Below are 22,538 nucleotides of genomic sequence, written 5' to 3'. Positions count from 1 at the left end.
GGTTTTATATAAAATATGTTAATTAACGTACATGCAAACCACCACGATTGGCGTATAATTTGCTTCATTACTAGTTTCGCGTTTCAGACGAGAGAATCTTGAGATAGTCACAGACTCTGAAGGCAGTACGTCACACGTGGAAAAGTCCGCTCGCCACCATCGACATAACGAGCAAGGCAATGAATTTCTGGAGATAATCTCGCCTGAAAGGCGTAACTAGTAATAAAGCAAATTACACCCCAACTACGGTGGTTTATCTGTACGTCAATTCCTAATGGTCACTGCGTACCGTGCAGGCGTTACGTATGTAAAATACCTTAATGACAAGGAAAAAGGCTCGTGGGCAGGGGACTGCCGGCATAAGGGAGGTAATGCAAAAAATGCCTTTTAAGTTAAACGTTAATGGTTTAATCATTTGTCACGGCAGCATTTGGTATGTTTACTTGATGTTGAAAGTGGAAAGTGCTTTAAGGCATCTGGAAGTGATCTCTAAGTTCCCTGCTAATTTACTGGGAGACGGGTAATGTTAGAATATTGCTCCTTAAGAATTTGGGGGCGTGCTTATTATATATCCCAGCTTGACGGTGATTTGACCTTTTCTTCATTGCAATCCATTTGTGCTGCAGGCCATTTGTTATGACTGCTCGTTCCCTGGCGTCGGCGCGGTTATGGATTCTTGTAAGGACCGCTCATTGTGGGGCCGGTCGGATTATATATAAGTAATATACCGCCTGCTATGTGACCCTCTGTACAAGCCGTGGGGAGTGAACGCTCGTATTGTCTGCTGGCCGTAGCGTTATTGCTACCAAACACTGCTATGGGCCTTAACGCTGTTCTCTAAGGTTAAGTGCAATTTGGAAATCATTCTGAGTCATTATGTCCGTTGGTTAAGCGAGGCCACTTTGTTAATATTGGCATTTCTGTAAGTCATTTTATTGGTTGAGTTATTACTAGCCCCTCTTATTTAACACTTATGTTAATCATTTGTGTATAATGAAGGTGCTACTTGTTGTTATTCCTGTGTGCAAGTTTTGCGACCTTGGTTGGCCCACTTTGTATTTTTAGTATAAGTATGTTTCACTGTGGACCTTTATGTGGGCAGTTCGGTTTTATTAAGCTTTAAGATCTCTTTGTTCTTTATGAAGTTGTGGTATTATGTGGCTGTTTAGCTTTGGTTGGAAGTGTAGTGTTATTAGTCTCTTGAGACATGGTTAAACAAGAACGAATGTTTGTGACTGATTATTCACCGTGCCTACTACCAATGATTTTGGTTGCGGACGCAAAATAATGATTCTTATTAGTGTTTATGTAATTCAATTAAAGTGAAGATTTATATATTGCATCAGTAAGAGGGCAAATGTACGATTTGAAATTTATAATAAAGTTTGTTTCGAGTCAAATTAAAAACTGTAAAACAATCACAAGCTTGTCCATCGCCAGTGATCTCTTGCTTCCAATTTCCTTTAAATAACTGTAGTGAGATTGTAATTTTGATTTTATAAAGAATTGGGTAGTACCACGGTTCAATATTATAAAATTCTAAAAGTGATTTCTTACATATTATTATTAATACGAAGGAAAGAAACGCTATATAGTGTTATTGTTCAGTATTAATAGTATTTATACGGGCTATATTAGAGCTCAGAAATGCTCCCCTCGGATTGAGAAGTTAACTTTTCTACTTGAGCCAGTGTATGATTGTGCAGTTATCATGGTCAACCCATCTAGTAGACCTAATTAGTTGACAACAAATGCTTATTAAGTATTCTGGAGCAAAGAGCGTTAACGACAGAATCAAGTGCCTAACTTTCTCATGCATCAGTCATTCATGTTGTTATCTGTGATATACGGCAGGAATATGAGCTCATGCTACTGAGTCATGTATGTACCGAACCAGTCTGACGATCTACTAAAAAACTACGCGTATGAACTAGTGCTTCCAGAACACAGCTTACAACAACAACAGCTTACTTGCATTTTACCCTGCTTTCTTGATTAAAGGATTGGTCTCCGTGTAAAATTTCTACCATTCACACTTCCACACGTAGTTAACTACCCCTTGATGCCCAGAGCTAGTCTACCCCTTCTTCTGGTCATGTGGTACCATGACTCTCTTCTCCCCCTCTCCCCCCTCCCCCGGAATCTATAGCTATAGAACTATGCAAACATGATACTAACTTCACGAGAAAGAAGACGCCTCAAGCGGAACGGATCCTGGATTCCCGGGCAGAAAGTAGAAAGGAAGGTACCGCACGGAAAAGCCCTTGGACGTTGGCGCGCCAGGTACATATAGTCTGCGACCGCGAGCTGGACTCCAGTCCACCACCAGCAATGGAGGGTGAAGCTTTGTCAGTGTCAGCCACTCGGACTGACGAAACGTTAGAAAAATTGTCATCAAACATACGTCCGCCGTAGAATCCGAGACAGATGCTAACAGACAATTTGTCAACAAGTGTCCACGAAACATACCAATTCTTTATTCCTAGCATTTACCAGGACGGCGTACCGTATCGCCTCTCATACGCAGTCCATCAAGTCTTCAATAGTAGTGAACGCCACCGAGCCTACATAAGAAACGGGCTCTTTTGCGCCACCGAAAGCTTTGAAAGCGGATCAAGGGCTGATGGTACGTTCTGCTAGGTAAGTATTTACAGATGAGCGCCAATTAACTCGCCAGCAGCCAAAAAAGTTAAACTACTAATAAAGTTCAATTTAAGAGGAGCTTAAAGAATTTGTTAGTGGCCAACTCATACTCCACTGATGATTCATTAGTGGAACCATATGATGTGTGTATGACACTAATACTATGAAATAATGTCAGTATTATGTAGAATCTGACTTCTGTAAAAATTCAGCACTCTAATGTGGCTCTGAGCACTCTGGGACTTAACAACTATGGTCATCAGTCCCCTAGAACTTAGAACTACTTAAACCTAACTAACCTAAGGACAGCACACAACACCCAGCCATCACGAGGCAGAGAAAATCCCTGACACCGCCGGGAATCGAACCCGGGAACCCGGGCGTGGGAAGCGAGAACGCTACCGCGCAGCACTCTAATGTGATCATTGGTAAATAAGGCTGTAAAATGATTTTTTTGTTTGTTGATGCGTGGGCACAATAGTCCAAGAATTATAATATGCACGACAGTGTATTAAACATTTACATGTTTTGTGGCAAGTTTTGGTATTTGTTATATGAAAATATCATTGATGGTTACGATTTCTGTATTTATGAAATGATGTCTCTGTCTTCTCAACGCGGTTCCAGGCATGGAACTGTGCAAGCGTAAGGGTTGTGGTTATTTGACATATACAGGGCTATTATAAATAATTGAAGCGATTTCATAAATTCACTGTAGCTCCATTCATTGACATATGGTCACGACACACTACAGATACGTAGAAAAACTCACAAAGTTTTGTTCGGCTGAAGCCGCACTTCAGGTTTCTGCCGCCAGAGCGCTCGAGAGCGCAGTGAGACAAAATGGCGACAGGAGCCGAGAAAGCGTATGTCGTGCTTGAAATGCACTCACATCAGTCAGTCATAACAGTGCAACGACACTTCAGGACGAAGTTCAACAAAGATCCACCAACTGCTAACTCCATTCGGCGATGGTATGCGCAGTTTAAAGCTTCTGCATGCCTCTGTAAGGGGAAATCAACGGGTCGGCCTGCTGTGAGCGAAGAAACGGTTGAACGCGTGCGGGCAAGTTTCACGCGTAGCCCGCGGAAGTCGACGAATAAAGCAAGCAGGGAGCTAAACGTACCACAGCCGACGGTTTGGAAAATCTTACGGAAAAGGCTAAGGCAGAAGCCTTACCGTTTAGAATTGCTACAAGCCCTGACACCCAATGACATAGTCAAACGCTTTGAATTTTCGGCGCGGTTGCAACAGCTCATGGAAGAGGATGCGTTCAGTGCGAAACTTGTTTTCAGTGATGAAGCAACATTTTTTCTTAATGGTGAAGTGAACAGACACAATATGCGAATCTGGGCGGTAGAGAATCCCCACGCATTCGTGCAGCAAATTCGCAATTCACCAAAAGTTAACGTGTTTTGTGCAATCTCACGGTTTAAAGTTTACGGCCCCTTTTTATCTGCGAAAAAAACGTTACAGGACACGTGTATCTGGACATGCTGGAAAATTGGCTCATGCCACAACTGGAGACCGACAGCGCCGACTTCATCTTTCAACAGGATGGTGCTCCACCGCACTTCCATCATGATGTTCGGCATTTCTTGAACAGGAGATTGGAAAACCGATGGATCGGCCGTGGTGAAGATCATGATCAGCAATTCATGTCATGGCCTCCACGCTCTCCCGACTTAACCCCATGCGATTTCTTTCTGTGGGGTTATGTGAAAGATTTAGTGTTTAAACCTCCTCTACCAAGAAACGTGCCAGAACTGCGAGCTCGCATCAACGATGCTTTCGAACTCATTGGTGGGAACATGCTGCGCCGAGTGTGGGAGGAACTTGATTATCGGCTTGATGTCTGCCGAATCACTAAAGGGGGACATATCGAACATTTGTGAATGCCTAAAAAAACTCTTTGAGTTTTTGTATGTGTGTGCAAAGCATTGTGAAAATATCTCAAATAATAAAGTTGTTGTAGAGCTGTGAAATCGCTTCAATCATTTGTAATAACCCTGTAGAACTATGGGTCGGCCCTGGAGGTGTGTTCGAATAGCTGAATTGGCAGTTGACTGGGAGCATAAATACCTTTTATAATGCAATGAGAAAGCCTGCCTTCGGCAGTGGTGAGGCGAGCACACATTGTTCGCGTATCTCCTGTTGTGTTGTTCGTGAGCGAGCGCACGTTTGTTCACTTCCCCGTAGTGGCTTTTGTTCGCGTCCGAGTTCATCGGCCATAATGGCCTTTTCCTACCTCCAAGCCACGACTAAAACAACATTCCCTTTGGATATCATGAGCGACCAAAAGCGTATCAAGTACAACAGTTTATACGGGACGAAGTGCGTCTCCCGCTGCAAAGTGTTCTCGGAATTCATTCTGTGATCCTTACTACCAGTGTGTACATAAAGCTGGCGAATGAAGAGCTGTGCGCCGACGTTGTGCGGCCCCATGATACCGACTTCAAGTTCCTTTTGACGGCCATATAGGAGCTATCGTCGTCGATCACGCTAGTTCTCGCCTCCGAACGTTGCGGGCTTTCGAACTTCCGTTTGAGGTGGCATCGGACGTTGTGGTGGCCACTTTTAAACCTTGAGGTAACGTCGTCAGTCACGTTGCTGAAACTTGGAAGACTTTCGAAGCCTACAATGTCCTCAATGGTCTCCTTCAGATATAAACTGAACTGCGGAAACACGTGCCTTCTTACTTGGTTATTGGAGGGTGCAAGGCTATTGTCATGTACGATGCCCAGCCGCGTTCTTGTTTAGGTGTGGCCGGGAAGGCCATATTTTTTTTTTGTCATCAGTCTACTGACTGGTTTGATGCGGCCCGCAACGAATTCCTTTCCTGTGCTAACCTCTTCATCTCAGAGTAGCACTTGCAACCTACGTCCTCAATTATTTGCTTGACGTATTCCAATCTCTGTCTTCCTCTACAGTTTTTGCCCTCTACGGCTCCCTCTAGTACCATGGAAGTCATTCCCTCATGTCTTAGCAGATGTCCTATCATCCTGTCCCTTCTCCTTATCAGTGTTTTCCACGTATTCCTTTCCTCTCCGATTCTGCGTAGAACCTCCTCATTCCTTACCTTATCAGTCCACCTAATTTTCAACATTCGTCTATAGCACCACATCTCAAATGCTTCGATTCTCTTCTGTTCCGGGTTTCCCACAGTCCATGTTTCACTACCATACAATGCTGTACTCCAGACGTACATCCTCAGAAATTTCTTCCTCAAATTAAGGCCGGTATTTGATATTAGTAGACTTCTCTTGGCCAGAAATGCCTTTTTTGCCACAGCGAGCCTCCTTTTGGTGTGCTCCTTGCTCCGTCCGTCATTGGTTATTTTACTGCCTAGGTAGCAGAATTCCTTAACTTCATTGACTTCGTGACCATCAATCCTGATGTTAAGTTTCTCGCTGTTCTCATTTCTACTACTTCTCATTACCTTCGTCTTTCTCCGATTTACTCTCAAACCATACTGTTAGTCATTAGACTGTTCATTCCGTTCAGCAGATCATTTAATTCTTCTTCACTTTCACTCAGGATAGCAATGTCATCAGCGAATCGTATCATTGATATCCTTTAATCTTGTATTTTAATTCCACTCCTGAACCTTTCTTTTATTTCCATCATTGCTTCCTCGATTTACAGATTGAAGAGTAGGGGCGAAAGGCTACAGCCTTGTCTTACACCCTTCTTAATACGAGCACTTCGTTCTTGATCGTCCACTCTTATTATTCCCTCTTGGTTGTTGTACATATTGTATATGACCCGTCTCTCCCTATAGCTTACCCCTACTTTTTTCAGAATCTCGAACAGCTTGCACCATTTTATATTGTCGAACGCTTTTTCCAGGTCGACAAGTCCTATGAAAGTGTCTTGATTTTTCTTTAGCCTTGCTTCCATTATTAGCCGTAACGTCAGAATTGCCTCTCTCGCCCCTTTACTTTTCCTAAAGCCAAACTGATCGTCACCTAGCGCATTCTCAATTTTCTTTTCCATTCTTCTGTATATTATTCTTGTAAGCAGCTTCGATGCATGAGCTGTTAAGCTGATTGTGCGATAATTCTCGCACTTGTCAGCTCTTGCCGTCTTCGGAATTGTGTGGATGATGCTTTTCCGAAAGTCAGATGGTATGTCGCCAGACTCATATATTCTAGACACCAAAGTGAATAGTCGTTTTGTTGGCACTTCCCCCAATGATTTTAGAAATTCTGATGGAATGTTATCTATCCCTTCTGCCTCAATTGACCGTAAGTCCTCCAAAGCTCTTTTAAATTCCGATTCTAATACTGGATCCCCTATCTCTTCTAAATCCATGTCTATTCTGAATGTCTCCGACGTTGGCTAGTTGAGACGCCGATCGGCAAAATCTCTCTCCCGGCGACGCCCACTCTGTTACCTCCTTCTTGCGCGTTCGCAACGGGGCTGCCTGGTGCGCCCATTCTGAATCAGTCGGTACCAGAGTCCACTCCTCTCGAAGAAGCCACGGACATTTGACTGTCTCCCCTTCATTTTCCCCGGAGGCAGCACCAACAGACGTAGACCGTCAGCAGACGTAAGCTGTCTGTCCCGACCCTCCGGTTGTTGATCGTGGAGGTGAGAAAGGTCTCCTCGATGTTTGGCACTCAGTGAACCGCATTGTGCAGTTTCCGCTTTTCCGCCATCTGGCAGCATGTCGGACGTCAGACACCCGCCGCCCGACACTGAACACCATGTTAGGAAACAGCGGTCGCAGAGGAAACGAAAGAGACAAAGCCGCAACACTTCTGATGACTTCCTCCATCGGATGTGTTCACAGGATCCTACTGATGATGGACTATCCTCTGACGCCCTAGCAACAGAAGACGAGACGTCTCTCCTCGCTTCCATCTCCAGTCAGCATCCACTTAAGGGCCCCGGCTTTCCTCTGCCTGCATGTGATACGAGGTGTGGCTAGAAAAAAACCGGACTAGTACTGATGAAACAATAAAACGAATGCAATAAGGCTGAAAGTCGCGTGGCCTGTCACGTGACTCTCGCTGCGCCTACTGCTCGAGTCTCATCTGCCTCCTGCACTCAGTCTGCCCGTGGCGTCTGTTTTAAGTAGTTGACGTTTTGTCTGTGCGTCGGAAAATGTTGAGTGTACAGAAAGAACAGCGTGTTAACATCAAATTTTGTTTCAAACTAGGAAAATCTGCAAGTGAAACGTTTGTAATGTTACAACAAGTGTACGGCGATGATTGTTTATCGCGAACACAAGTGTTTGAGTGGTTTAAACGATTTAAAGATGGCCGCGAAGACACCAGTGATGACACTCGCACTGGCAGACCATTGTCAGCAAAAACTGATGCAAACATTGAAAAAATCGGTGAACTTGTTCGACAAGATCGCCGTTTAACAATCAGAGCAGAGCAGCGATCTTGTCGAACAAGTTCACCGATTTTTTCAATGTTTGCATCAGTTTTTGCTGACAATGGTCTGCCAGTGCGAGTGTCATCACTGGTGTCTTCGCGGCCATCTTTAAATCGTTTAAACCACTCAAACACTTGTGTTCGCGATAAACAATCATCGCCGTACACTTGTTGTAACATTACAAACGTTTCACTTGCAGATTTTCCTAGTTTGAAACAAAATTTGATGTTAACACGCTGTTCTTTCTGTACACTCAACATTTTCCGACGCACAGACAAAACGTCAACTACTTAAAACAGACGCCACGGGCAGACTGAGTGCAGGAGGCAGATGAGACTCGAGCAGTAGGCGCAGCGAGAGTCACGTGACAGGCCACGCGACTTTCAGCCTTATTGCATTCGTTTTATTGTTTCACCAGTACTAGTCCGGTTTTTTTCTAGCCACACCTCGTACAGCTGGCTGACTACCTGTGGGCGTATCTCTGATAGTATTCCGGTGAACCGGACTCGTGAGACGTTTGTCTGCTGGGCGGAAGACGTCGATGCTAAGGATGGACGTTCTGGAGACATACAGAGCCATGCAATCCCCTTGGTGGAGCCCACTCTCTCCTCGTCATAGCGATGTGATCTTCCACAGGGGCCTAAAAGTGAACTTCCTGTGCTTCCCCCGTGGTCGTGGCGATAACAACTTTTGAAAGTCATTGCATAGCCACAGTGAACGCCAGTACCCCTCAAGCACACCTCAAACTGGCTTTACTCCATGAAATGCTGCACGCTGCGGACGTTGACGTTTCACTCCTTTGGGTGATGCATGCCGCTATTTTTGCGTTCCCCATGGCTTTAGGGGGCACGTCTCCCTCGCTTTCCCTATTGATACTGGGGTGGCGATTCTTCTATGTGGCCAGCCGGTGTGGCCGTGCGGTTCTAAGCCCTTCAGTTTGGAACCGCGTGACCGCTACGGTAGCAGGTTCGAATCCTGCCTCGGGCATGGATGTGTGTGGTGTCCTTAGGTTAGTTAGGTTTAAGTAGTTCTAAGTTCTAGGGGACTGATGACCTCAGTAGTTAAGTCCCATAGTGCTCAGAGCCATTTTTTCTTCTATGTGACGGTATCTTTGCTGGTGCAGTTGCCTATCTCCCCGATACCAGAGGTATGGCTCTCACGTTTCGAGTATAGACTGGGACGTCTGTCCGCAGCTCGTGGTCGTGCGGTAGCGTTCTCGCTTCCCACGCCCGGGTTCCCGGGTTCGATTCCCGGCGGGGTAGGGATTTTCTCTGCCTCGTGATGACTGGGTGTTGTGTGATGTCCTTAGGTTAGGTTTAAGTAGTTATAAGTTCTAGGGGACTGATGACCATAGATGTTAAGTCCCATAGTGCTCAGAGCCATTTGAACCATTTTTGAACTGGGACGTCTGTGGATTCATTTGAGGAGGTGCAGACAGACAGTCTTGTGAAATATTTTTGAACACCTTTTCAGAAGCTAGTTTGCTGTCACAGGCAATGGAAGTACTTTGGACCTTGTAGGTACAAACAGGCCGGTCCTTATCGATAGTGTCAGTATAGAGACGGGGATCAGTTATTACGATGTCATCATAGCGACTATGGTTACGAAAGTTAATCAATCAGTCAAGAGCGCTAGGAGAGTGTTACTTCTTATAATCTCACTTAGACAATGAACTGCCATCATTTAGTTCCAGAATGATGGACATAGAAGAATTATGGGCAAAGTTTGAACAGATTGTAAATCCTGCTCTGGACAAGTATATGCTTAATAAGTTAATTAAGGACGGAAAAGATCCACCGTGGTTTAATAACGAAATTTGGAAAACGCTGAGGAAGCAAACGCTCTTGCATTCGTGGTTCAAAAGAGGACGCGCGGATGACGACAGGCAAAGATTAGTAGAGATTTGTGCGTCTGTGATAAGATCTGTGCCTGAAGCATACAACAGCTACCACCATCATACCTTGTCTAAAGATCTGGCGGAGAACCCGGAAAAATTCTGGTCCTGTGTAAAATCGCTGAGCGGTTCCATCCAGTCACTTGTTGACTACTCTGATTTGTCAGCAGAAGATAACAAAAGGAAGGCTGAAGTTTTAAATTCCAGATTTAAGAAACCATTCACGCAGGAGAATCGTACAAACGTACCGTCGTCTGACCATCGCACAGAATCGCGTATGGATGACGTAGTAGTAAGCATCCCTGGCGTAGAGAAACAATTGAAAGAGTTGACGATAAATAAGTCGCCAGGCCCGGATGGAATCCTAATTCGGATTTACAAAGAGTAATCTTACTGAGTTTGTATTTATCGCGAGCCTCTCGACAAGGGCAAAGTGCCAAGGGACTGGGAAAAAGCACAGGTGACTTCTGTATATAAGAAGCGTAAAAGAACGGAGCCTCAAAATTACAGGCCAATATCCTTAACATCGGTTTGATTCTAGAGCATATTCTGAGTTCGAATATAGTAAATTGCCTAGAGACCAAAAAGCTCATGTTACTGTGAAGGTGGTCCGATGAACCCTCTGCCAGGCACTTAAATGTGATTTGCAGAGTAGCCATGTAAATGTAGATGTAGAAGGTACGAGCATACGAAATAGGCTTCAAGACATGTGCTGGTTCGAAGATTTCTTACGTAATAGAACCCGGTATGTTGTCTTCGACGGCGTGTCTTCATCGGAGGCAGAAGTAACGGCTTTAGAAAGCATTGCGTGTCCGAAACACAGCTGGCTTTTTCGTCACATGATATACTGCGAACTATGGATGAAAGGCAACAGGCAGTTTCCATATTTCTAAATTCCCAAAAAGCATTAGACACGGCATCCCACTGCAGGCTGTTAACGAAGGAAGGAACACATAGAAGAAAATGTTCTGAGGAAGGCTAACCAACGACTACGTTTTATTGGCAGGACACTTAGAAAATGTAACAGATCTATGTACTGGTTAATAAAAAAAAAAAGAAAAGGAAAAAGAGAAGAAAAGAAAAAGAAAAGGTTGAAAATGGTGGGAAGAAATGGTGAATAAAAAGGGGGTTTTAAAATCGTAAATGACCGTGAAAAAAGGAAAGAATGAAATGCAAATCGGACTTCGTATTACAGAAAAGCTATAGTTGGGGTGGTCCTTGTGGCGTTTTTGAGCAAAAGTTAAACCAATTTCCACTACAAAACTTACTGAAAAGAAACAGAGAATAACAAAATGTAACTGACAGGGGGAAGTGGCGTAGATAAATCATCCTTTACCAGGTTAATTTGTCTTCTTTCGTGCGGCGTCCAGGTCTTCAAAAATCTCCTTCATTTCGGTGTGAAAAGTCTGCTCCGAAATCTTGCAATCGTCCAGGAATCACTAATTTATATCAATTAAAATCATCTTGATACTGTATGCAATTTAATTTACTTTGCTACTTCCATCCTCCGAATTTCTTAACAACTTCCACAATATGTCTACACATTAAAATCAGATCAAGACTAGCTAAAAAGTTTTTTTTTTAACGTCTTCATCAGATCACGTCTGCCTTAAGCTTCGGCTATCAAGACACAAACGAAACGGATAGAAAAACAAAAAAGAGTTACAATTTTAGTATTTTCTCTGCCGTCGAGCGCTCATACCGCTGCCACGGCACAATTCATGTCTGAGGGAACGAGTGCAGCGCGGCGAAATGCAAAGTCCCGCTACATCTACTAAGGAGACTGCACACAGTACGCTTTTCCGTCCTCTTTTAGAATACTGCTGAGCGGTGTGGGATCCTTACCAGATAAGACTGACGGAGTACATCTAAAAAGTTCAAAGAATGGCAGCTTGTTTTGTATTATCGCGAAATATCGGAGAGAGTATCACTGAAATGATACAGGATTTGGGCTCGACATCAATAAAAGAAAGGCGTTTTTCGTTGCGACGGAATCTTCTCGCGAATCATTAACTTTCTCCTCCGAATGCGAAAATATTTTGTTGACACCGACCTACTTAGGAAAAACGATCACCACGATAAAATAAGGTAAATCAGAGTGTAACCTCCCCCTCACTTATCGACCTTAATGACAGTGAAAAATTAAACCGCGTGTACCTAATGGAAATTTGGGAAAAGCAATCGTCACCGAGGTTAATTTGTCGGTAAAGAGGGAGGAAAGGGTTACATCTAAATGAAAGGAAAAATGCTAATGAAACTGGTGGAAATTAATTTTGAAAAAGGGGTAACGTTAATAAAGAAAGTAAATGTGCGGCCGTTACGTTAACAATCAACTAGCGGTAATTAGATATTTGAGATTTGGGGGAAATTACGGTCGCCAGTCCTAAGGACAATTAATATAGTAACTGAAAAAGAAAGATTATTACACATATAATTAGCACTAGAAGCGCGGCAACTGAAGGTTGACACGTGTAGTGTGAAAACTGAAAGTTTGTCAGAAGTAATAAATTTCGCTAGACTCTGACTTAATTTAGCAAAAGAATTAATAAAACCGGAAAATCGAAAGTTAATTTAGTGACTGAAGTTAATAGTGAGCTTTCTTTCTGAAGCACATCGAAATTCAGTGAAATAAGGTTAGTCTTGGACTACCTCAACAATCATTTCAAAAGCTACTTGAATCTACGCAATTTAGAAATAAGAGATTTAACTTTGAACTTGAATTAAATGATTCTGAACAATTAACAATAGTAAAATTTAGTACGTACGAAGCTGAGCTGCAGTCACAGGTAAGCTAAAATACGGTAACAAAACTCGCACTCTTAATTTGTGCTTGTGTAATCTGAATATTGTAGCCAGCTATGAATACTTTAACTGAACTTTGAAATTAAAGGAGTGAAGTGGAATGATGCTGGCGTTTGAATTTCAACGACACTCGGGTTCATTCCGGAAAAGGAAGGGACCCTGCGTGGTAATGCAATTGGGACAATGAGCAACAAACGTTCATGCTAAGTTGCTGTAATTTTGTGATGCAACAATTTTAAAAGTTTGAAAAGCTGAGGTCTGCCATACAGTTCTAAAACTTTACGTGCTTCCAGTCTTCCTTGTTGGTTGATTGAAGGTTTGAAGCCGTCGATCGAGGAGGTGGCGACAGTCACTTATTGTCGGCCGTCGCTGTTGCAGAAGCTGGATGTTCGCGCGCCTTCTTCTCGACACGGTCACCAGACGAAACGGGCTCTTGATGTGCGCCGGCTAATGCTTCCCGTCCGCGACACCATGTCAGAAACTATCATCGCAAGTCGAGCGCAATTACATGCTGCCAAACCCCGAAAGCGCGGCAACTCGCGGGAGCTTCACACAAAACACCTGCTCCACTCGCTACTCCAGCCAGACTCTCTCTCTCTGCCCGCGCTCCACGCGACAGAGTTAACACTACCAAAGATCCTACACACTTTGATTCTTCACACGACCTATCGATGTAATCGTTCGATAGCAGTTTTCCCTAGGCAAGACCCAGCGTAAAAATACAAATAATATTTACGAAACAAACCAATTATACATCGACATAAATGCATAAATATATATATACAAATAGTAAATTACAATATGTGAAGACACAGAAATGTCATATATTCAGGTAACAAAAATAAGGAAAACAAATTTATAGTACAATAGATGGAAATAGGAGGATATGCATTTCCGGCGTTACAAGAGCTCCTACGGAAAGATATAGGTGTTCGTTCTTTCATAGCTATACGAGACTGGAATAATGGAGAATTGAGAAGGTAGTTCGATGAAACCTCTGCCAGGCACTTAAATGTGATTTGCAGAGTATCCATGAAGATGTAGACGTAGAAGGCACAAGCATGCGAAATAGGCTTCAAGATATGTGACTGGTTCGAAGATTTATTAAGTAATAGAACGCGGTATGTTGTCTTCACGGTGTGCCTTCATCGGAGACAGGAGTAACATTAGGTGTGCCCCAGGGAAGTGTGATAGGACCGTTGCTGTTTTCTGTATACATAAATGATCTGGCAGACGGGATGGGCAGCAATCTGCGGTTATTCGCTGATGATGCTGTAGTGTACAGGAAGTTGTCGAAGATAAGTGACTGTAGGTTTATACAAGGTGACCTAGATAAAATTTCTAGTTGGTGTGATGAGTGGCAGCTAGTTCTTAATGTAGAAAAATGTAATTTAATGCGGATGGGTAGGAAAAACAAACCCGTGACATTCTGATACATTATTAGTTGTGCCCTGCTAGAGATAGTCACGTCGTTTAAATACTTGGGCGTAACGTTGCGAAGCGGTATGAAATGTAACGAGCATGCGACCTATTCTTGAGTACTGCTCGAGTATTTGGGATCCGCACCAGGTCGGATTGAATTCAGAGGTGAGCTGCTAGGCTTGCTACAGGTAGGTTCAATCAGCATGCAAGTGTTACCGATATGCTTCGGGAGCTCAAGTGGGAATCCCTGGAGAGTTTTTTTTTGTTTTTTTTTGTTTGTGGTTTTAGGGCGCAAAACTTCTATGGTCATTAGCGCCCAGCCCGTGACTTAAGACAGTAAAAAACCGAAATTGAAAACCAGCAGCAATGGGAACAAAGTCATAAAATTGGAGAAACTAAAAATAAAAGGAATGCTTAAAAATCCACTACAGAAAGGGGGTGGTTGTCCCCAAAAAAAGCTTCAAATGACTGATGTCATTTCACTGTCACTAATAAACTGGAGAACGCGGTCGGCTGAGCGCGTGTCATCTGCTAAAATCGACGATAGATCCGGCGATAGCTGTAGACGGGAGCGTAACGGATTAAAATAGGGGCACTCAATTAAAAGGTGTCTAACCGTCCACAGCTGAGAGCAGTGGGGACAGAGTGGGGGAGGATCGCCGCTTAAAAGATGTCGATGGCTAAAAAGACAGTGCCCTATCCGGAGTCTAGCTAAAATTACCTCCTCCCGACGACGCGTTCGGGAGGAAGGGGTCCAAGCGCAAGGAAGGGCTTTCACTTCCCGCAATTTATTACGGGGAAGTGTTGACCAATGCGCATGCCATAAATGAACAACTTTGCGACATAAACCGCTCCGTAGATCGGTGAAGGGAAGCGACTGAATAACTGGCCGAGGAAGAGAGACTGCAGCCTTGGCCGCTATACCGGCCGCCTCATTCCCACAGATACCAGTGTGTCCCGGGAGCCAGAGGAACGCCACCGAGACGCCCCCCAGGTGGAGCAAGCGCAGACAGTCCTGAATCCGGTGGACCAGAGGGTGCACAGGGTAAAGAGCTTGGAGACTGAGGAGAGAGCTGAGAGAATCTGAGCAGATAACGTACTGTATCCGCTGATGGCGGCGGATGTAGTGGACAGCCTGGAGAACAGCGTAAAGCTCCGCAGTATAAACCGAACACTGGTCGGGAAGCCGAAAGCGATTTGGGGTGTCGCCAACAATATAGGCACTCCCTACACCTAACGATGTTTTCGAGCCGTCGGTGTAAATAAATGTGGCGTCCGTCATTTGTGCACAGAGAGCAGCAAATGCCCGACGATAAACAAGTGTACGGGTACCATTCTTGGGAAATTGACAAAGGTCACGGAGCAGGCAGATCCGGGGACGGAGCCAAGGCGGTGCTGTACCCCAAGTTGTCAAAAAGGTTTTAGGAAAGCGGAAGGAAAGAGAATGGAGCAGTTGACGGAAGCGGACTCCCGGGGGTAGTAGGGAGGAGGAGCGGCCTGCATACCCTACATCAAAGGAGGCGTCGAAAAAAAGGTCATGGGCTGGATTAGCAGGCATGGAAGACAGATGGCTAGCATAACGACTCAGGAGGACTGCTCGCCGATTGGACAGCGGAGGTTCAGCAGTCTCAGCATAAAGGCTTTCCACAGGGCTAGCGTAAAAAGCTCCAGACACTAAACGTAATCCACGGTGGTGGATAGAGTCGAGACGCCGAAGAATAGACGGCCGAGCAGAGGAGTAGATTATGCTTCCATAGTCCAATTTCGAGCGCACTAAGGCGCGAAATCCCTGGAGAGAAGAAGTCATTCATCTCGAGGAACACTACTGACAAGGTTTACAGAACCGGCATTTGCAGCTAACGGCAGAACGATCCAACCGCCGCCAACGAACATTCCACGTAGAGACAGTGAATGTAAGATAGGAGAAACTAGGGATCACGCTCTACCTGCGAGTGGAACAGGACAGGAAGTGACTAGTTGTGGTACAGGCTACCCTCCACCACGCACGATATTCTGGTTTGCGGAGTATGTATGTAGATGTAGATGTGTCTTTTTTTAAAAGGAAAAATAAATAAAAAGATCATTTACGTTCTTTGTACCTCTAGTGCACGTTAACTACGTTTAGATTAGATTTACTTTCATTCCAATTGATCCGTAGTGAGGAGGTCCTCCACGATGTAGAACGTCAGAAAAACAACAATACATGACAAATATTTACAACGCTAACAAATAAGCTAATGTACCATTCCACAGGTCCCAAGTGGCATGGTCGTCATTTTTTAACGAACGGGACGTGGTGGTCAGGCCTCGGACTGTGACCCTGCTCACTTTGCCTCCTCTCCCTGGGCGCCAAAAAGGTACATTTGGGAAAAAAAATGAGACTAGGTAGTGCAGTGGGAAACGCATATGCAGACGTGGCGATGTTCAAGTTACGCTCTTGCCAAACTCTTTTTTTTCAGTTAAAGAATTAAATTGTATCCAACTTACACCTCAACAATGCTGTATCTTGTGTATTTCTTTCTGTTACTGTTAACTTTACTTAACTTCGTTTCGTCCATGACACAAATAACGCCAACAGAAACAGTAGTGGATACATTAGCATCGTCTGCATCCAATGAGGAACAAAAGACACAAGACACTAGTTTGCTCATTATGCACAGAAACTCCGTTTTGTACGTTTGAAGTGCAGGAATTCATGTGTCGCAAATAGCCGGCGTATATGTATAGTCGCAGAATGCGAATCTATTTCGAAATGAAAATATGTCTCAGTTTTTTGACGTGTTCCACGTCCATGAAGACTATTTCACTAGGAATCTGTGGAAGGTGCATTGGCATGTTACTATTTCTTTGTAAATATTTATTGTGTATTTGTTTTCTGACATGTTCTACGTCCTGGAATATGTCGTCACTAGGGATATATTGGAACGAAAAGTATATCTAATCACCTAATCTAATAACACGTCAGCCATCCCCATCGCTGCCTACTTTTGACGTCAGGATTCGCTTATATTAAATTCCTCTTTTCTTGTGCCGGTCAGTATAGTCTCTATCTTAAGCTTCTATTTTTCTCTTATAAACCTTAGCCTTAATTGTTGGGTGTAACTAATTATCACTGTTTTATGCTTATGCTTCTATGCTTTGATGCGAGTGTATTTTGTTTAATTGAGACAGCTACATGACAGAAAAAATAAAGTTGTACTTAAGAAATTGTAACTCCTTGGTATAACTCTCTGGAAAAAAAAAACAAACTATTGACAGTCCTGTAGAGGTCAACGTTTCTTACATTCATCTGTCCAAATTAACAGTCTTTTCATTTATTATTCGGTAAGTTAAACAGAAAATCATCTAATCTACATTGCACGTCATGTAAAAGGACATCTTTAAAAAGCTAAGAGATGGGACAGACAGATATATCTGTAATAGGTATAGCTGTGAAGAAATTGTGGGTAACAGAAGAAACACGTCAGTTGTTTGACAGAAGGGAAATTTTCAGAAAGAGGAAGGACTATCGAAATACGAATGACTTAGAAATGAAATCAATAGGAAATTCTACAGAACTGAAGCGAAACAGCTGTAGGAAGAATTTAAAGAAATCTGGAAGGAATCGACAGTCAAAATGACAGATTTAGTTTATGGAAAAGTAAACACAACTTTCGGAGAATTTGTAAAGAAAGGCGTCAACATTAGACAGTGTAAACTGAAATGGATGCGCTTGATCGAGCAATGGGCATCTCTGTCCACCTCCGGCGGCTGCCCAGCGGGTTCCATTATCAAGTCAACATCCACTACACTCCTCCGCGGTTCTCTTGTTGGCATGGGGAACGCCTCATGCAGTTTATAACGTGCTCTTACCATATATTCGGTACGTACCAATGTTAGGCTACCATGACTCTTTGTCCACGCGATATTATTCCTTAGCTGGTAGCTGTGAGGTGCGCTCAGCAGTGGTACAAGTGTGGGACGGTGGTTTCTGTATCCAAGAGCGACGACTTGGTTCTGGATGGTATGGATGCTACCGGTTATTGTTGTCCAGCACTGATGCCGAGTGAATAAATGGATTGTGGCATGTCTCTTCACTGTTTCACTTCACGACATTTTACGATTAGGTCTGACTTACACACACCACTTGGCTGCGCGGGACTAGCCGAGCGGTCTGAAGCGCTGCAGTCATGGACTGTGCGGCTGGTCCCGGCGGAGGTTCGAGTCCTCCCTCGGGCATGGATGTGTGTGTTTGTCCTTAGGATAATTTAGGTTAAGTAGTGTGTAAGTTTAGGGACTGATGACCTTAGCAGTTAAGTCCCGTAAGATTTCACACACATTTGAACAACACACACCACTTGAAACTGGCGGCGGCGGGTTTCCTCGAATCTAAATATGCGCTATACAAATGAGCTACACTACACTCAGTAAAACATTGTGCAATACTTGGCAGAGGGTACTTCCCATTGCAAGGAGGTGTCTGAACTTCTGGTACACTCCGAAATCAACCATACCGCAGCACCATAACATGCCGCTAGAGGACTCCCAACAAAATGGTGTAGCCCTTTGATAAAATAGAGCAGCCTGTGGTTACTCTTTTTCTGTGTCTTAAAGGAAGAAGGAAGATTAGTGTTTAACATTCCATCGACAACGACGTGCTTAGAGAAGGAGCATCAGCTCGATGTAGGAAAGAACGGAGAAGGAAATCGGTAGCGCCCTTTTCAAAGGAACTATCGCTAAACATCCGCGTATCGACTGCGCGTGGCTGCCGCGTGTAACAGTTCGTGGGCTGAAAATCTGTGCATTTTAGCACGCGGGAGCCGCGTTCTGTCGATACCAGGCTACAGTCCGTGGCGGGTGTTCATTGCTAATCGCTCGATACTCAGTGCGTGCGAGAACTTCATCAATATGACAAGTCCAGCGGCTGCGTTCACACTCGTGTATAACATCGAGAACAGTAGGAAACCGAAACGCAAATTACGTTGGTGGATGAGATAATTGTATCACCAAAGAATGGAGTATGGTAAGAAACTTACGCGAGATGCTAATTTCAAAGTGGTGGGAGATGCAATGAAAAATGTTATTCGACTGTAATTACTTGATTTCGAACGATTGAAAGCGACAATTGAGCAAAAAATAGGAAATTGGAGACCCAGTTTTGAGAACTGATTAGTATGAAGCAGAGGCTTTTCACTATTTCGTTTAAAGCCAATAAAGGTGACAAAACACCTCTTGTTTCTTAGAACCAGTGTTTTACTCTACCAAAAAAAAAAAAAAAAACTACAGTTTGGTAGTTTTGGTATAATACCTAAATGACGTATTAAATGATAGGATTACCGGTGCTATTGGCAGATTTGGTAGAAACATAACTGAATGAGTCAGGGAGAAACTGGAAGCTGACGACTTCTCCTAGTGTTTTTTCTTTGTTCGTCTGTTTTGCACATAATTAGAACCGCGGTTCGTTCAGTGTCAGACAGCTTGTAACATTACGAGTCAAGATAGCTGTAACGGAAATTGAATAGCGTAAAGTTATCATTAAAAACGCACGCCGCGCGATTTAATTGAATAGCGTAAAGTTATCATTAAAAACGCACGTCGCGCGATTTGTGACGATTTGGTTGGTCATAATAGTAGTAACATGCTTTTGAATACCATTAAAATATAACGGCGATACCTGTTTAGTGTTATTGGAAATAATATGTAGTAAATTAATGAGTAAGGTACCCGATCCTATAAGAAGAGGTGAAATTGGGCATATTAAGGTGTTTTGCTTTATGTCGACTAAGCCGATGATACGGCGTCTTTTTTTTTTCGTTTACTCTTAGAAAAAAAAAACAAGTAACGAAGTGCTAATTGTGCGTTGTGAAAAATATAGGGGCGAATTTTAAATAGCTACAGTGTATAATCAGACTAACAAATGGACATTCAGTTACGCGAAATAGCAGACAGCGAAGTGTGGTCATTAAATTGAGTACACTTACAGGGCGGTCAATTCCGGGATAAGTCTATTCGCATCTCACGAGGGACGCGGTATTGAGACCGGTTTTTTTCTTATTATATCACGGAGAGCGGGCTTCAATTTATGAAAAGGAGAAAAGCTGTATCATTATCATTGACTGTTGGTGTTAAGCAACCAAAACTGTTCATCAAAGGGTTTCGGTGAATGAGTGGTGAATGCGAAATGAAACTGTGAACGAAGTTATATTAAATAAAGCAGAAGAGACAAGACAGTTTGGTCGTATCTGTTATTATTCCATCAACCGTAACATTTCTTCTCGTTGTACGAAGCCTTTATAGACGATCGTTATGACAATTTGCTTTGAAGGGATCTCGTTACGAGTTAAGTTTTGGGGACCTGGTCAACAAGGGATAGTTCGTAGATCTTAACTACTGCAGCTATTCTGGAATCAGGTGCTACCGTGACCGTTGTGTGTTGTCAATGGCTTAAGGTCATCATATCTCATGCTCTAAGATCGACGCGCCTTTCCTCTTGGTATAACGGTGTCTCATGGTAACAACGACAACGCCGACGGCGAATGAAGATACGGTAGAAGCTGTGCATTTCATATCCTTACAAAATACGAGGGGCGTTTGAAAAGTCCGTACAAAGTCCGAGAGATGGCACCACCGGCGCGTATCGTGTTTAGTTAGTAGCAACTTTGGAAAAAAATGCACGCCAAGTTTCAGCCATATTGGTCTATTTATTTGTGTTTGGCATTCGTGTGAATCAAGGAAGTGGAGTGATTGTCAAAAAATGGACGAAAAGGAATTTCGTGTGGTGATTAAACATTACTTTATAAAAGGCAAAACGCCTCAAGAGACTAAATAGAAGCTTGATAAACATTATGGTGACTCTGCACCTTCGATTAGAACAGTTTATAAGTGATTTCAAAATTTTGGTTCAAATGGTTCAAATGGCTCTGAGCACTATGGGACTTAACTTCTGAGGTCATCAGTCCCCTAGAACTTAGAACGACTTAAACCTAACTAACCTAAGGACGGCACACACATCCATGCCCGAGGCAAGATTCGAACCTGTGACCGTAGCGGTCGCGCGGTTCCAGACTGTAGAGCCTAGAACCGCTTGCCCACCCCGGCCGGCCTCAAAATTTTGGGAGTGGCCATATGGGCACAAGTGATACTGAGCGTTCTGGACGCCCTGTGGAGGTTACGACTCCAGAAATCATTGATAAAATCCATGACATCGTGATGGATGACAAAAGAGTTAAGGTGCTTGAGATTGATAGTGCTGTGGGAATCTCGAATGAACGGGTACATAATATTTTGCATAAACATTTGGACATGAAAAGCTATCCACAAGATGGTTTCCGCGATTCCTCACGCTTGATCAAAAACGGAATCGTGTGAAGTGTTGCGAGGATAGTTTGCAGCTGTTCAGGAAGAATCAGCAGGACTTTAAGCGTCGTTTCGTCACTGTAGATGAAACATGGATACATTACTATACTCCTGAGACCAAACAACAATCTAAACAATGGGTTACCAAGGGAGAATCTGCACCACAAAGGGCGAAGACCATTCCTTCGGCTGGAAAGGTTATGGCGATTGTCTTTTTGGATTCGCAAGGGATAATCCTCATCGACTATCTGGAAAAGGATAAAACTATTACAGGTACATATTATTCATCGTTATTGGACCGTTTGAAATCCGAACTGCAAGAAAAACACAGGCGATTGGACCGCAAAAAAGTCCTTTTCCATTACGACAATGCACCAGCACACACCTCAGCAGTTGTGGTCGCAAAATTAATGGTAATAGGATACCAACTCGTTTCACATCCCTCCTATTCTCCAGACTTGGCTCCCTCGGACTACTACTTGTTCCCCAATTTGAAGAAATGGCTGGCAGGACAAAGATTTTATTCAAACGGGGAGGTGATTGCAGCAACTAATAGCTATTTTTTAGACTTGGACAATTCCTGTTATTCGGACGGGATCAACAAATTAGAACAGCGTTGGATGAAGTGTATAAGTCTAAAATGAGACTATGAAGAAAAATAAAAAAGATTTACCCAAAACACGTAGGTAGTTTTTATTTTTGCACGGACTTTTCAAACGCTCCTCGTATAAATTGCATTTTATAAGTAATAAAACTTAGTTGATTGCGCAACTTCTGCGCTTTTATGCAACCAAAGCAATTACTTTTGATGGGGGGACAGTCTGCACGCCGGCCGGTGTGGTCGAGCCGTTCTAGGCGCTTCAGTCTGGAGCCGCGCGACCGTTACGGTCGCAGGTTCGAATCCTGCCTCGGACATGGATGTGTGTGATGTCCTTAAGTTAGTTAGGTTTAAGTAGTTCTAAGTTCTAGGGGACTGATGACCTCAGATGTTAAGTCCCATAGTGTTCAGAGCCATCTGAACCATTTTTTTCAGTCTACACAGAAAAATATAAAA

The sequence above is a fragment of the Schistocerca cancellata genome, chromosome 3 (genome assembly GCF_023864275.1).
Source record: "Schistocerca cancellata isolate TAMUIC-IGC-003103 chromosome 3, iqSchCanc2.1, whole genome shotgun sequence".
In the NCBI taxonomy this organism is placed as follows: Eukaryota; Metazoa; Arthropoda; class Insecta; order Orthoptera; family Acrididae; genus Schistocerca; species Schistocerca cancellata.
The sequence above is the reverse complement of the archived record's forward strand: the minus strand, read 5'-3'. Positions refer to the sequence as shown.